The sequence below is a fragment of the Ornithorhynchus anatinus genome, chromosome 1 (genome assembly GCF_004115215.2).
Source record: "Ornithorhynchus anatinus isolate Pmale09 chromosome 1, mOrnAna1.pri.v4, whole genome shotgun sequence".
Lineage (NCBI taxonomy): Eukaryota > Metazoa > Chordata > Mammalia > Monotremata > Ornithorhynchidae > Ornithorhynchus > Ornithorhynchus anatinus.
Window position 1 is genome coordinate 85,516,443 of NC_041728.1, and position 10,570 is coordinate 85,527,012.

Consider the following 10,570-nt stretch of genomic DNA (forward strand, 5'->3'; position numbering starts at 1 on the left):
TACTTAAGATTTTAAGTGGATCACGACTACTTAGAGTCCTTGCCAATGCTACTTACCCACTTGCCTCTTCTCCTTTTCTGAAGTCATGGTCCATCGGCTGGAACTTGGGGATTTGACCTGGGATACAGTTAATGGGGCACTCCAAGGAGTGCGAAGCAGGGGTGTTTTGTGTTGGTTCTACAGTACCCAGTGCAGTGGGATAGTTTTCTGTAACTCTTCCGCACTGGGTGGGCTTAACAACAGGTGGAAAAACAATAAGGAAATTCCACAGATGGAATAGCAGCATGGCCTAGTGGAAAAAGCACGGACTTGGGGGTCTGAGGGCCTGTGTTCTAACCCCAGCTCCTTCACTTGTCTGCTGTGTGACCTCAGGCCCTTCTCTGTGTCTCAGTTCCCTCATCTGCAAAAATTGGAGATTCAGTACCTGTTCTCCCTCCTACTTAGTCTGTGAGCTCCTTGTGGGACTTGCTTATCTTGTACCTACCCCAGGACTTAGTACAGTGCTTGTCAATAGTAAACTCTTGGCAAATACCACAGTTATTATTAAGCAATCAATCATATTTATTGAGTGCTTACTACGTGCAGAGCACTGTACTAAGCATTTGGGAGGGTAAAATACAACCGAATTAGCAGAAACGTCCCCTGCCTATAATGAGCTTACGGTCTAGAGGGGATTATTACTGTCATTAACTGTTTCTTAAGTGTGCTGATATTACTAGCCTCATTCTCACTCTACCGGCTTCTGACTATAATTTGGCAGAGCAGGGCTGAAATAATTAAGGCATTCCATAGGGCTGCATCTGCTTCTTCTGATGAGCTTCAGCAGTGTTAGACTTCCTGAGCTCATATAATAATAAAGAATTATGATATTTATTAAACATTTACTATTTGTAAAGCATTGTGCTAAATACTGAGATAGATGCAAGTATTCATGGAGTTTCTAATAATAATGGTATTTGGTAAGTACTCACTATGGGCCGGACACTGTACTAAGAGTTGGGGTGGCTACAGTGGAAAGAGCCCGGGCTCAGTGGAAAGAACCCGGCCTTTGGAATCAGAGGTCATGGGTTCGAATCCTGACTCTGCCCCTTGTCAGCGGTGTGGCTTTGGGCAAGTCACTTCACTTCTCTGTGCCTCAGTTACCTCATCCTTAAAATGGGGATTAAAACTGTGAGCCCCAAGTGGGACAACCTGATGCCCTTGTATCCCCCAGCACTTAGAACAGTGCTTTGCACATAGTAAGCGCTTAACAAATGCCATTATTATTATTACAAGCAAATCGGGTTGTCCATAGTTCCTGTCCTATGTGGGGCTCACAGTCTCAATCCCCATTTTACAGATGAGGCAACCGAGGCCCAGAGAAGTGAAGTGACTTGCCCAAGGTCACACAGCAGACAAGTGGTGGACCCAGGATTAGAACTATGACCTTCTGACTCCTACGCCCATGTTCTATCCACTAGGCCATGCTGCTCAGTCTGAGAGGTAGGTAGAGCAAACGTCTAATCTCCTGTTTACAGTTGAGGAATTTGAGGTCCAGAGAGGGTATGTTCCCAAGGTCACCCAGCAAGTCAGTGGCACTGTTGGGGTGTAGTAGGATAAGAATGAGGATGAGTAGGTGGAGAGAAACTCTTCATCACTTTAAAAAGAGTTTGGAGGAATTCATGGACAAGAGTCCTATAACAAGTGAGTTGGAAGATGAATGGGAAAAGTGATTAATGATCAGCCCATGATGAAGTCTTAAAGGGAAAATTTAGGAATATTAAATAATACTCACTAATCATGAGAATAGATGGTCAAGAGGGCAACCATCCCATTAGACTTCCAAGCATCCTATATTACCACTGTTGGAGCTGCACTATTATGATGGAAAAACCATTGGTCTAATACCTAAATACGGCATTAGTCATGCTTTTATGATTGGTTTTCCAGAAAATGGAATGCAATGACCAACTAAGAGGAAACGGACAGGTATGTCTTGCAACCCATAACCCAAAAGAATTTTCCTGTTTTGGGGCTGTAAGTTGTAGACTGTAAGCTCCTTGAGGGCAGGGACCATATCTGCTGACTCTGTTTCATTGTACTCTCCCAGTCACTTGGTATAATGCTCTGCACACGGTAAGGGCTCAATAAATATGATTGATTGATTGATTGACTGATTGGGGCAGTTGTATCTGGTAAGGGATCTCCTCACTTTTCTTCTTATACTTTTTTCAAAAGGAGGAGCTACATGTCATTCAACTTCAGTAGTTCTTTGCAGTCAGTTTGGCCTACGAATGTCAGGTTGGCTAGCCCACCTGGTCTTTAAAACACACTGGTTCGGCCTGGCTTGCCTTTGAACTGTTGCTACCCTGGACATGGACTCACACATACTTTCATGTAGGCCTAGCCACAGATCTGATTATATTGTTACAAAGAAAGCTGCTTTGATCTTGATGGAGCTATTTTTCCACTGGGAGTTTCTCAGTGCATCTATCCTACGGAGGTCTGTAAGTTTCCTTGCCTTTCTCAGTTCGGCTGTTAAGAAGACCGATCGTTTATCCTTGAGGGATGGATATCTCTCCTTCAAGACAGCAAAGTAGCATTACAAGAACATTATGTGCTGCCAAAGGTTGTGTATATTCTCTTGCACCTGGACTCTTGATTCACCATGTATATTGCTCAGACCCAGTGACTCATATGAAAAAATTAAGATTTTCTTACCTATTCCTCATCTGGGGTTTGATTCTTTAGAAATCCGGTTCTAGCTCGTCTTCAGTTGCAATTTCAGGGAGCAGTTCTACCTTAGGTTGACAAAAACTACTCTAACCTCCAAACAAGGTTGCCCCAAGCCCTTAAGCTCCAACATTGAGAAATTGCCAGATCCACTCTGTCCTCTTATCTTTAAGTGATTTTATTGTCTGCCAGAGTAAAGATTTCTGAATGTGTAGAATTATACCCCTTAGCAGATGAATCTACAATATCCCACCCATTTGCTCTGCAATCTTGGACTTTCCATTTTGCCTTTGAAAATTATAGTGTGGTTTTTTTTTTCTATTTTTAAGATGCAAGACTATCTTGTGCTCTTCTTATTCTTCCATTCCCATAGGACTAGCTATTCCAATAGCTATCTGTCTGCTCTTATTTTTGGAACTGTACTTCAGACCCTGAACTCTAGACATTGTCATGTCAAGGAACATATATACCAAGTCAAGGTTAGCCTGATAACTACGTGCAAATAGACCACTTTATTTCTCTCAAATCAGATGTGGAAGTGGTTTAAGAGATAGGAAACAGAAAATCATAATTACTAAGAAGCAAGAGGGTCAAATAGCACGCTGCACCAGAATCCAGGGAACAATGTACCATAGGTTCTCTTACAACTCACCTATAGCAGTAGCTTTCAGTAGGTTTTAAAGTCATGAAGTAAGAACAATCTCATTTCACACTGTCACCTCACTCCACATCATCACGCGTATACGCAAATATGTGTTTATACACACATATATATATGTTTACGTGGTCGCCATTTTAAACAATCATATTTAAGTGCTTACTGTTTTCAGATCACTATTATTGAACACTTGAGAGTACAATATGACAGTTAGTAGACACGTTCCCTGACCACGGGGAGCTTATTGTTCACATTCTTAAATTTCTAGTTGATCATGGACTGCATGGCTTGCATGCCCTGACTGCAGGCCCTTCGATTATTAGGGAGCATTTGTGAAGACCTTAGAAATTTTCAGAATGAAGAGTCTTGTTATAAGTTTCTGACAGTATTTTGGTACAGAAAAATCAGTGTTTATAAGTGTGGCTGTTGAGACTGATGCTTGACTAGCAATCCATCTCATACCACAGACATATTCAGATTCCAACCCCTGAAGTAGTGTTATAGTTTTCTTTTCTTCTTCTTCATGTCAAAATCTTCTTGAGCTATCTTTACCAAGAAACCCCAATTTCTAAACATTTATGGTTTGAATTTTGCAGCCATCATGTGACTGTCCCCAACATTTTAGTTCTTGCTTCATTGCGCTTCTAAATGGTTTCTTCGGGCCAGTTATCAATTTCAGCTCAACACGGAACAGTCATTTGGATATCTTGCTTTTATCCATTCTCTTCCCCTGCCCCAGCCTGGCAAATATGTGCTGTAGTGAGCATTATTTTGATACTAGTGCGTTCCCTATGTTCCAGGATCACAAATAATGTGATCCTGTCTCTCCATTTGATGTTAAGTATAATTTATTAGTGGCCCTGAAGAAACTCCTTTAGAAACTGGATTGTAGTCTGTTGGGGGGTAAATCCAAGTTTCATAGACAACTGAAAAATTGGTCACTAAAAGTGCTCTGTAGGCCAATTTTCTTCAGTCTCCCAAAAGACATACTTGTCTTCCAGGCCTGGATTTCTACCTCCCTGCTTAGTATTGATCAGAAGGCTCCCTAAGTAGCAGAATTCAGTGACACCAACCAGCTTAATATTTATTAAGCACTTACTATGTGTCAAGCATTGTTCTAAGTGATAATGATAATGGTATTTGTTAAGCACTTACTATGCTATGCACTGTACTAAGTGTTGGGGAGGATACAAGAAAATTGAGTTGGACATAGTCTCTGTCCCATGTGGGGCTCACAGCCTCAATCCCCATTTTACAGATGAGGTAACAGAGGGATAGAGAAGAGAGTGGTTTGCCCAAGGTCACACAGCAGACAAGTGGCAGAGCCAGAATTAGCATCCATGACCTTCTGACTCCCAGCCCATGCTCTACCCACTATGCCATGCTGCTTCTCCAATGGAAATTCTTGGTAGTGTGAAGGAAGAGACAGATTCAGGCTGGAACATAATCTGTCTTTTTATAATCATAATAATAATGATGATGATAATAGTTAAAATAATATTAAAGATATTTGTTTAGTGCCTAGTATGCTCCAAGCACTGTAGTGATACAAGATAATTAGGTTCTACTTGGGGTTTAGAGTCTAAGTAGGAGGGAAAATAAGTATTGCATTCCCATTCTACAGATGAGGAGACTAGGCAGAGAGAAGCTATGTGACTTCTAACCATTTGTCCTTCCATAGTGCTTTTCTGAGTTTGAAAACTGGTTGATAATTATCTGCCCATCTTTGATGAATACTTTTGAGCCTTTCTTCTCCCCACCCCATTGGGTCCAGTGACTGCTGGACTCATGTAAGCCAGCAACTGCAGCCTCTGAAAGGAGGAGTGGCTTAAACCACTCCTCCTCTAAGTAAACTTGGGTAGCATTGGCCTCCAGACCCAATGCCTCTGGGCTCACTCAGGGAGGGGGGGACAGGAGGAGTGGGACTAACTAACTAACTGCAAAGACTAGTAGTGCTGCTCTTGGGCAACCTTCATCTATCTCTAGCTGAGACTGTGACATGTCAGGTCACCTAGGACTTCCAATGGCTAACACTGGGCTTGAAACACTGGCATTTTTCTCTTAAAGGTCCTCATTTGATTTAAAAAAGACACTATCCAATTGTTGTTATTTGAGATGACTTTGTTCTCTTTAGAGTGGACCCCTTGGGCCCAGAGGTTGCCTTAGAATACATTGGTCTGACACTGACTTTGCCTAACTAGACCATCTGAGGGAGTCTGCTATCCTCACTACCAAATATAGAAGAGGGAGGAGAGAGGGGCCTAGGATGGGCCAGGGCACGGTGGAAGGTTCAGGGTGGGCAGAAGCTCTAGCAGGGGCTATGGTGGAGCACCCAGGGTTGATGCAGTGGCAGAGAAGCATCCATCCAACTGCTGGACCTATTTTTTAGGCCCCCAAAAGCTGACAGTTGTTTTTATTTCAGTGCGCAATGGAAGGGATGCTGGGGAGAGATATACTTAAGGCCTTGGATGCCACCCCCACACATTGGCCCAATAAATCCAGAAGCAGCTAGGTTACCAGCAGTATTAGCAGCCGGAACCTGGGGCAGAAAGGATCTGAATGGAGGGTATCATAGCTGACAGGAGCAACTTCCTCGTAAATTTGGAATAGAGAGAGGGGGGCTGAAGTGCTGTGGTGGAAGGGCAGCTGCAGACTCTTACATTGTACTCCGTCAAGTGCTTAGTACAGTATTATGCACACAGTAAGTGCTCAATAAATATGATTGACTGACTGACTCCAGCATCAACCAGAGACCAGGATGTTGGTTCCTGGCCATGAGGGGTGGGGCTGTGACAAGCTGACAGGTCCGAATAAATGCTGGTGATCACTGTAGCTGCTTTGGTACTGCTCTGATAGAGGTAGAGACTCTCCATTTTGCCCCTGCAGTGGCAAGACCCCCAAGAAGGGTAGTCCCCATCCCTCCCACCCTCACACCGCATGCAGATTTATACCTGTGATAACACAGGCCCTCAGGGAGTGGGATCCGGCGCCTCGTCTTCACTCTTGCTCATGCAGGGCCAAAGCCAGAGCCTCTCTGCAATGACAAGAATCAATCAATCAATGGTATTTATTGAATGTTTACTGTGTACACTATACTAAGCTCTTGAGGAGAGTGCAATATAAAACACAAGGACTGGGAAACAAGGGGTAGATCCCACAGCTGAGAGTTGGGACCGATGGCAAGGTTCCAGGTCCAATTCAGTAGGGGGATACTGATTTGGGCCTGCAGCTGCTGCAGAGAAACAGGGAGAACTTAGCCCAGGCTCATTCAGCCAGCTCACAAGCATCTTTTAATTTTTTTAATGGTATTTCTTAAGCTCTTACTATGTGTCAGGCACTGTACTAAGAACTGGGGCAGATACAAACTAATCAGGTTGGATACCGTCCTTGTCCCACATAGGGCTCACAGTCTTAATCCCCATTTTACAGATGAGGGAACTGAGGTGCAGAGAAGTGAAGTGACTTGCCCACAGTCACACAACAGAAGAGTGGTGGAGCCAGAATTAGAACCTCAGTCCTTCTGACTCCCAGGCCTGTGCTCTATCCACTAGACCATGCTGCTTCCCCAAGTCTTCAAGGCCCTTCTTCCTGCATCCCCCAGTCGAAGTCAAACCCCAAATAGCTTCCCTCTCTTTGGACCAAAAACTCTGGAACTCATTAGTGGTTGAACTCCCAGAGCCTTCAAACTATGCCTTTAGTGAACCAGAAACCTAACAGGTTGTATAGTCCTAGATGATATGTGGGCTTTGCCCCTTGAATCTTCCAAGCACTTTGCATACAGTAAGTGCTCAATAAATACCAGTGATTGACTTCTTGGGCAAGGTGAACTTTTTGTAATCTCCCAACCAGGAGTAAGGGAACAGCAGTACCTCTGGCCTGGCCCTAACCCTTTCCTATAATGATGTCATCAAGGATGATAACTGCCAGGAGTTTTGTACCCCCAGAAGCCCCCTCCCCAGTGTCCCAGAGGCCTCAGAGTTTGTCTAGCCTGCTGGGAGAAGGAAATCTGAATCTGAGTCCTAGGGTCAGTCTATGTGGAGATAGAAGAGATAGAAACCCTTAGAAGGTCAGTGATGGAAGAACAAGAAGTCAAGACTGTATTTCAAAAACAGAAACTGCAGTAGCAATGCTCTAATGTTATCTTCTCCTCCTTCCTCCTCCCACTGCCTCCAACCTCAACCAGAGTTTACCGTGCTGAAATCCTTTGCCTTTCAGCACTGTTCCACCTTCCATAAATCCTCGCCGTCAACGCTGCACATACGTGCTTTCCTGAATAGAAGTGAAAATGTTTGCTCAGTGCCTTTTTATGGCCTGGAATTTTGAATCCCTCGGTTGTGTTTCCTGTGGTCTGAGGAAAGTTAAGTAGTGTAGGAAGGCAGCTGGACTGAAATATCCTTCCTTCCACTTAAAGGGTGGGCGGATGGGGGGCTGATGGTGGAGAGAGGGAGAGTGAAGAGGAGATGGGGCAGAGATATGCTCCATGGGCTTTCCTGTTCTTAAGAAGTTGGGTCTGGAAGCTCTACCATTATGGAACTGCCAGCATGAGCTTTGATAGGTTGACAGAAAGAATTTGGTGACAGTGAAACCTCGAGCATCATGCTGAGTTGAAGATCTATCCATCTGTAATGGTGGAGTTCAACCTCCTACAAGACTTTGAAACTTGGACTTTTTTTAATGGTATTTGTTAAGCACTTACTATATGCCAGCCACCGTATTAAGTGCTGGGATAAGCACAAGATAATCAGGTTGAACACATTCCTTGTTGCATACAGGACTCGGAGTCTTAGTTTCCATTTGAGGTAACTGAGGCACAGAGAGGTGAAGCAACTTGCCCAAGTTCGCACAGCCAAACAGTGGCAGAGTAGGGATTAGAACCCAGGTCCTCTGACTACTAGGCCCATACTTTTTCCACTAGGCCATGCTGCTTCACACATCCAGTTTCTTGAGCAGCTTCCCCAGCCTCACCTCCAAACCACACTCAACACAACCAACGGCAAACAGCCGGACTCCAACAAGTTACAGTTCACCGGAATTAGGGCACTTCGACAATGCAGCATTAAGCTGCCCTATGGCAGATTCCAGCCCCTCTGCCTTAGTTTCCTTTGGGGACCTTTTGGAAAGCCCTTTCATCCTCCTGTGTCCCCCTTATTTGCTGACTTTATCTGAAAGGTTTTGAGAAAGAAGATGCAGAAAGGTTTCCTCTTTCTCTTAGTGCTCTGGCAAATGGCCAGCTCCTAGTATAACTGATATTCATTAGGTGCTGACTATAGATAAACACTGAAGTAAATACAAGATTATTAGAGCAAACAAAAACCCTGCCCCTCACGGGGCCCCAGTCTAAATGAAGACGGTGTCCCGGGACATTAACTGAGGCTTCAAGCAGGAGAAATCTCCACACCTGCAGCAGCAACAAGTTATTGACACCATTATCACCTCAAATTGCAAGTGCAGGCTAAACTATGCCCTTCTATCTCTTTGTCTAGACTGTAAGCTCGTTTATTGTTATATTGTACTCTCCCAAGCCCTAATAGAGTGCTCTGCACACACTAAATGCTCAGTAAATACGGTTGAATGAATGAATACTTTCAATATCCTATAGAAGCCTAGGACACCTACTCCAGATAGCCTTCTGTGGAAAGATTCTCCACACAGCTACTTTTCCTGTCCATACTCTCCCTGTCCAAACCAGCTAGCTGCGATTAGAAGACTTGTGCTGTCTTCGAGCATGGGCCAGATCCCTGTGGCAGTAGAAGGCCATCTGCCTCTGCTACCATTATGCACTCTTGTGAATAACTAAGGAAACGAGGGGAATGGGAGGGGGAAAGAGGTGTTTCATCTTTGCAATAGCTAATTTACAGCTTTGAATCCCAATTAACACATTATTTACCTGCCAATTTTATATTTGAAATTGTGTATTTTCACTGGACCCATTAGAAGAGAGAAAAGAAAAAGAAAATTAAGTGATGGGAAAAGAACCACCTAATTTTCACTGATTTAAGAGCAAGGTGGGAAGTGGTAATTGTCACTAGGAACCTGTCAAATAAATTTTGTCCCCTAGTACTTTGTTAGACAACTTGCCAGGGCTGTTGGAACACTTAGTTACCCCTGGGAATGAAAACATGAAACAGACACTCCTAATTCAGACAAAGCATTTGCTAATCACTCCCTTTAGCTGATGATAATCATGATTATTTAGTACTCGCATGGCACTTTTTGTTTCTTAATGTCTCATAACCACTACTTGTATTATTAGTAATAACTGGTGGAAGAATATTCCAAGTGACACCCAGTCCACTAGAGTATTTCTCACTGACAAGAAGATTGACGGAACGAGAAGAAAAACAGGACCCTCTCTGCTCACTTATTTGCCAACAGAGTTCTAGCAAAATTCTTTGGCAGCTGGTGAGAGCTATCCTGGGCCCTGTCTCCAATCTCCTTCTCCTGCCTAGTTCCTGCTGCTAACATTTCTTCTCCTGTTTGCCCACTCTTTCTCTTCCAACTTCCTTTTCCTAACTCCTAATTACCGTTTGCAAGCCCTATTATCTCTGGTAAACGTAGGCTCCTTTCAAAGCCTTGTTGAAGGCACATCTCCTCCAAGAGGCCTTCCCTGACTAAACCATCATTTCCTTTGCCTTTAACTCCCTTCTGCATCTCCTTGACTTGTCCCTTTATTCATCTCCCCTCCCAGCCACACAGCACTTATGTACATATCTGTAATTTATTTATATTAATATCCATCTCACCCTTCTCAGGGTCACACCTGGAGGGTTTCCAGTACTCTACCAGTCTTGGCTATGGGAGGGAAAGTCAAGCAGAGGCCTACCCATTCCATTCCTAGTTTGGGTAGTGGCTAGCGAGTAGAAGGCAATCTGCTACAAGTCAAAACTCCCCCGCGCTGGGCAACAGCAGCATGGGAGAGAGTCAAGCGTGGAGACTCGAGTTTACTGCGCGTTAGGCGGCAATCGTAAACCACTTTCTTATTTTTACCAAGAAGACTCTATGGCTACACTACCAGAACAATTGCAGATAGAGTTGGGGTTTTCTGGGAGAGATGGGTCCGTGGTGTCTCTACGGGTCGGAAATGACTCAGTGGCATAAGACAAGACAATGTCCATCTCCCGCTCTAGACCATAAGCTCGTTGTGGGCAAGGGATATGTCCATTATTGTTATGTTGTACCCTCCCTAAGCACTTAGTACAG

At 44.0% G+C, this 10,570-nt stretch overlaps 1 non-coding gene across 1 annotated transcript; it reads left to right on the forward strand.

Moving 5' to 3' along the window:
* Nucleotides 1–10,112: 10,112 nt before the first annotated feature.
* Nucleotides 10,113–10,250, forward strand: LOC114817065. The gene has a single exon (XR_003764917.1). It is a non-coding gene; the product is annotated as a small nucleolar RNA SNORA7 (small nucleolar RNA).
* Nucleotides 10,251–10,570: the final 320 nt, after the last annotated feature.